The sequence below is a fragment of the Mustela lutreola genome, chromosome 1 (genome assembly GCF_030435805.1).
Source record: "Mustela lutreola isolate mMusLut2 chromosome 1, mMusLut2.pri, whole genome shotgun sequence".
NCBI lineage: Eukaryota > Metazoa > Chordata > Mammalia > Carnivora > Mustelidae > Mustela > Mustela lutreola.
The window spans coordinates 236877861-236884335 of record NC_081290.1 but is presented as its reverse complement, the minus strand read 5'-3'; positions in this window follow the sequence as shown (position 1 = coordinate 236884335).

The following is a 6475-nucleotide window of genomic DNA, read 5'->3' as shown; positions in this document are numbered from 1 at the left end:
ATATGAGCCCAGCTACCTCTTAAAATTAAAATGTGCCTAGGCAGAGGAAGACAGGACCAAAATGTTAACAGTGATGAGAGGACAGGTCACATATTTTCTTCTTTATGCTTTTTTCCTTAGTTTCCAAATCAAGTTATTTTTGAAAGACTACCTCTTAGTGTTGTCAATAGGAACAAGTAAATATTTTTAAAATGTTAAACGAAAGTAAAATATAGGTTCAGGTAGGTAAAAGCTGTCAGAAATGAGAATGGAATTTGTGAGTGTGAAGCAGGGGTGGGAAGAGAGAGGCAGTTCTGTGCAGACACATGGAGAGTACGAAGAGCTGAAGAGACTCTATTTAGTAAGACGGCCTCCTTTGGTTTATAGAGAAGAGTGTCTGGATCCTGTGCATTTCTTTTTCCAGCATCCCAATCAGGCACTTTCAGATTGTGCTGAGAAACCAAAAACATGCAGAGGCTAGATGGTCTGTGGTTAGAGCCAGAATCTCTGCAGGTGGCCGTTCCTCTCCCGACAGAGCTTCAGTCATGGAACACTCTACTCCCGCGGTCGGGCTGAGCAGGCTCATCTCCATCTTGTCAGCACGTAGAAGAAAATAAACCTGTAGGCATCTGAGTTACTCACAGGGAGCGAAAGCTAAATAAAGAGGCGACAGGGGGGATGTGGGTGTTGATGGCATGGATCCTAAGCAGGGCTTTCAAGACATAAATACTTATGGTGCACAGAGTATCTATGGACTGGGAATGTAACTCAACAGACAGCATGGGAAGACTAGAGTCATCTCTGGGGAACACCAAGAAAAGATGGCCACACCCTATATGATCAGCATTTAAAGCAGCATCTCAAAAAGTAAGCTTGTCATCATCCATTCCATTTCCTTTTTTCTCCCTTATTTCTGTTAGAGAAGGCGGCTCTTAGGGGCCCCTGGGTGGGGCCTAACAGTCAGTTAGGCATCTGCCTTCAGGTCAGGGCACGATTTTGGGGTCCTGGGATTGAGCACCACATCAGGCTCCCTTCTCGGTGAGGAGCCTGCTTCCGCCTTTGCCTCAAGCTCCTCGTGCTTGTGCTCACTCCCTCTCTCTCTCATATAAGGAACTTATTAACATCTTTAAAAAAATAAGTAAATAAGGAGACCACTAGACTGAGGTAGCTCTAATACTGGGGTGGCCCACCTAAGCAAACCAAACTCTAAGCTGATTAATTCCTCAAGGTTTTAAAGTTGAAACCTACGGACAACTAGTCACAGACAGACAGCTAGGCTTTAAGCAATAACCAATCAATAATTTCGTTTTCTTGCTTCTAGACTCTGTCTATATAAGTCATTGCCCTGGCTCCTGTCATAGAGTGCTCCTAACCACTTCCGATTTGGTGCTATCTGGTTGGAATGGATAAATGCTTAGGTAAACTTAAAATCTTTAATATGCTTGGGGCACCTGGGTGGTGTAGTTGGTTGGGCATCAGGACTTGGTTTCTGTTCAGGTCGGAATCAGGGTCTGAGCCCCAAGTGAAGCCCAGGAGGGAGCACCATGTACAGCCCTGCCTAGGGCTCCAAGCTCAGCACAGATTCTGCTGGAGATTCTCTGCCCCCACCCCCTAACTCTTTCTCCCACTCTCTCTCAAATAAATAAATGCTTTAAAAAAAACATTTTATTTATTTACTTGACAGAGAGAGATCACAAGTAGGCAGAGAGGCAGGCAGAGTGGGGTGGGGGGAAGCAGGGTCCCTGCTCAGCAAAGAACCTGATGTGGGGCTCAATCCCAGGACCCTGAGATCATGACCTGAGCTGAAGGCTGAGGCTTAACCCACTGAGCCACCCAGGTGCCACTCAAATAAGTAAATCTTTAAAAAACTTTAATATGCTCCACTGTCCCAATTCCCAATGCTCAAACTTTTTGTCTCCTCTGCAGTCATCTCCTATATACAGTTAGTCAACAAATCTTGAAGGAACTAGGTATGCAGAATTTCAGAAATCAAGTCCCTTATTTCTATTACATTGCCGTTATCCTCATTTAGAATCTTACTGTTTTTCACATGGGCTCTTGAAATCATCTCTTAAATGCCCCTACTCAAATCTGTGTGATATAATTAGTTGATCAAAACACTATTCTTAATTTTTTTCAAAAATTTGTGATCTCTTTCTCTTAGCCAAAGTTGCATTCTTGTATGATACTTTTTATATTCTGTTTGTATAATCGTTTCATTCCCCCATTATAGCATAAACATTTTGAGGGCAAAGATATATTGAATTTATCTTTCAGTCCTTCATAATGCTACATGTATTTTAAAGTCATAACAGTGCTTGTCTCATACAGTAGTAGGCTCTTGGTATATAATTATTAACCTAGCATCCATATTCTCTTACCTCAATTCCAAGAAGCTCCTTCTAAAATCATGCCTTAAGTAAAAGAAATGGGCCAATGCTTGCTTTCTAAACAAACAAACAAACAAACAAACAAAAACCTACTTCCTGAGCACCAGTTTCCTCTCATATCTCCAATCAGTGGTGGCAGTACATTAATGTGCAGTCCATCCAAAATATTGAAGTTGTCATCCCTTTTCCATAATTGCCTGTTTGCTGGTATGTGTTAGCACCTCCATCTCTATTGGGCATTGGTACTTAGGAAGTAGATGCTGCCCCTCCACTTCGATACACCTAAGTTCTTAACTGTGTGTAGTTCTGGACTGACTGCTCTTATAAACTCACCACCATGAAGGAAGCTCTGCTTACTTTCCTAGAAGCTCTTTGCTCTGTTGCTAGGAATCTCTTTTCCTCATGCTGTCTTCTACTCTGCCATTGCCAGTGCTCCAGTGTTGTCCCATAGAGTTGAGCCTCTCTGTCCTTGCTCTAGCCATGGTTGGGGGTGGTCTCACCATGCTCCTGGACGCTCACTCTGTCACTTTATAAAGACTTCATTTATTTGAGAGCACGCGTGCACTCATAGACACAAGTGGGGGGAGGGGTATGGGGAGAAGGACAAGCAGACTCCCCGCTGAGTGGGATGCAAGGCTCAAGCCCAGGACCACAAGATCATGACCTGAGCCAAAGTCAGACACCACCCAGGTGCCCCACAAATATCCTTATTTCAGAAGGAATGTCCTTTGTTATAGGATTTTCCTGTCCTAAGAAAAACTCAGTGCAACCTTTCTCTCAAGGGAAGGGCTGGGATCTTGACCTTTTCTCCAGGTCATTGAGTTGTAGGACTTAACAGAGTACCTCAAATAGACTCATGGCTCTTTGACTTGCAAGCATATTATTCAGACCATTAAGTATACTAAACATTAACATAGTGTGTGGGGGGTTGTTCTTCTAAGCCTTTGCTTTTAGCCATTAATATAGTCCTAGACTTCCAAGGTATATAAGCAAGTAAGTATAGGATATTTAGTTATGACCCTCCTCTCTCCCCTACCCCCACCTTTTTTTTTGTTCTTGGAGGACAGACACAGTAAGACCCATATGTTTGCCTAGTACTTTTCAAGTTATACTGATGAGAGGGAGTTGAATAGGAAAAATGGAGCTCTGATCTAGATTAAAAAAAAAAAGTCAACTTAAAGCTTATTTGAAGATGGCAGAATACTAAAACTCTAATAGAAATACCTGAAGACAGAAGAAAAGCTTCCAAAACAAGACAAGAAATCTCAATACCTATAGATAAAAGTAAAACATAAGTATAATGATAAATTAAAGAGCCTAACACCATCTGCAAAGAGCAAAGCTACAAAAGCCAAACCCTAGAGAGACTCTCTGCAGTGTGGTAGGTGCTGAGTGATTGCATTTTCCAGCACCCCTTAAAGGGGCAACCACATAGATCCAGCTAGAGTTATGTTCTAATTTACTGATCCTCTGTCCCCAGGTCATAGCTGAATGCCCTAGGACTAAGCATTACATCTAAGCTATGTCAATCACAGTCCTTTCTCTAGACCTGTGGTTCTCAACTAAATGTGATTTTGATCCAGGGGACCTGTGGCAAAGTGCAGAGACGCTTTTGAGTGTCACAACTGGCATCTAGCAAGTAGAGAGGTCAGGGATGCTGCTAAACATCTTTCAATGCACAGGACAATCCCCTACAAGAAGGAATTAGCCTGTCCAAAGTGTCAGTAGTGCTGAGATCAATAAACCTCACAATTGATCAATCCCTTATATGAGTGAGCCTTACCTAAACTGTTCCTCACTTGGATATTTATTATTAAAAGTTGGGTGAGGGGCACCTGAATGGCTCAGTTGGTTAAGTGTCTGACTCTTGGTTTTGGCTCCAGTTGTGATCTCAGGGTTGTGACACTAAGCCCTATGTTGGGCTCCCTGCTCAGCAGGGAGTCTACTTGGGATTCTCTCTCCTTCTCCCTCTTCCACTGACCCCCTCCAATATATAAATAAAATCTTTTTAAAAAGTTGGATGAAAAGTATTTCCCTGGTGGGTGATGGTGAGATGTGGGAGTTTTAAGTTTGACTTATTCTTGAGTCAGTGAGAAGACATTGCCTAGAATTCACAAAAACATTATGAGATAAGTCGTAATTTAGGTAGACTCTTTCGTAGAAAAAGAGCTTTATTTATTTATTCATTTATTTTATGGTTCTTTCTCCATAGCATTCAATATAGGAGATTGTGTTGAAGCATTAGCCAAACAATCTTTACTATCTGTCATAATGAATCCCTTACTCAGTCTGGCATCCAATGATACAGAACCAGCTCTTTCAGTTGTGAAGACTCTATTTTCTATTCCTCTGCCTATGGTGCATGATGGAAAAAGATGCAAAGTTAATTTAGGGTAAACTTTTGCCCCATCAATGATATTGCATTAACAACAACAACAGCAACAACAACAACAACAAAATTCAGGTGCATGTGCAAGTGTTTTCACAGGAATTTGGGGAACTTTGTTCCTTTTCTTTTCAGAAGTGCTAGTACCCCTTATCAAGACATCTATTTGAGTCTTTGTTATAATGCTACAGGGTTCTGGGCTGTCTCAACCAAAAGGCACCAATGAATAAACAATATCAGAACCATTGGCAAAGTGAAATAAAAGCAAGCAAGAGTATATCAGAGTATTTGCAAGAAGTGATTTTTTTTTTTTTTAGGAAAATAAAGGACAAGAGTATGTATATATGTATGCATTTTCAGAGGTATTTAAGAGGTATTTTGAAATGTTTTATTATTGTGATTTGTGATTACGTAGTAAAAAGAAAGAGACATAATGTGAATCTAGTGCAGATAAATGTCACCATTACAGCAGGAAGTTTAAAAGGGCTTAATGATGTGGAAAAGAGCATTAAGGCCAGTGTATGTGACCAAGCTTATCAGCGATGTGTCTGAATGTAACAAGGATTTTTTTTTAAGACTTATATATGGGGGGAGGGGCAGAAGGAGAGAGAGAGAGAATCTCAAGCAGACTCCCTGCTGAGGGTGGAGCTCGAGGTGGGGCTTAGTTTCATGACCCCCAAGATCTTGACTTGGGCTGAAATCAAGAGTTGGATGTTTAACCGACTGAGGCACCCAAGCACCCTGTAACAAGGTGCATTTTAAGACAGAGCCTCATGCTCACTTGAGATTTTTGCCTCTCACATATATCTCTCAACCATAGTCGTGTCAAAGCAGCCACTTTACCATCATAGTGCATGGTTTGTTGGATTGTCCAGCTCAACCAAGACCCAGAGGAGGGAACAGAGAGGGCTTCGCTGATGGGAGAGTACTGAAGAGCTTCAGGGAAGCTTGCTGGTACCTGGGCTCCAGAGTGATTTCTGGAGGTAGATATATTTCTGGGAAGCATTAAGCACTGGAAAAGGCTTATGGATCATATTGGATCTACTGAATATTTCTACGATTTTTTTCTGTTTAACTTCCCAGGAGATGGCCAAGAGGGGTACAGCTAAAACCAAACCCACATGTCAGTAGGTCATGAACATTACATTCAGCTCCAGTGGATTGGAGAGGGTCAAAGAAATCATTGTTCTTATGGTGGGGATGGCAATTGAGCCACATGTAGGAACTTATCCAGCACAGATTGCAGACATGTTAGAGTAACTCAGGGCTTGCTACAGATGTGTTCTCAGACTTAGCGGGGACTGTTAGGAAGAATGGGGTGAGCAAAGGACAAATAAAACCATTTTTCTGGTCAGGTGGTGAACACCAAATGCCTCCTGTGTTCAGAGTAGGAGGTTAGGGGTGGCTACCATGTGATCCAGGGTGGGAAGCTGTTGGAGCATATGACCCTTTAATTTCCCTGAAGGTGGCAGAAGCCAAGGCCTTTCAGGTGAATAAGGGGGCTTGGTTCACAGCTGGGGTCAATATTAGGTGCATCCTGAGCCAGCTCTCAATAAGAGTGCCCTGCGCTAATGAGAATAAACATAAGATACCCCTTTGTGTCATATTGCTCTACCCTTATAGAGGTATGTGTATATATATGGATCTATATAAGCTTTTAAAGCAGAAAAATAGCTCTTCTATCATCCCCCTCATTGCCACTCCTCTTCCACGAAAGACT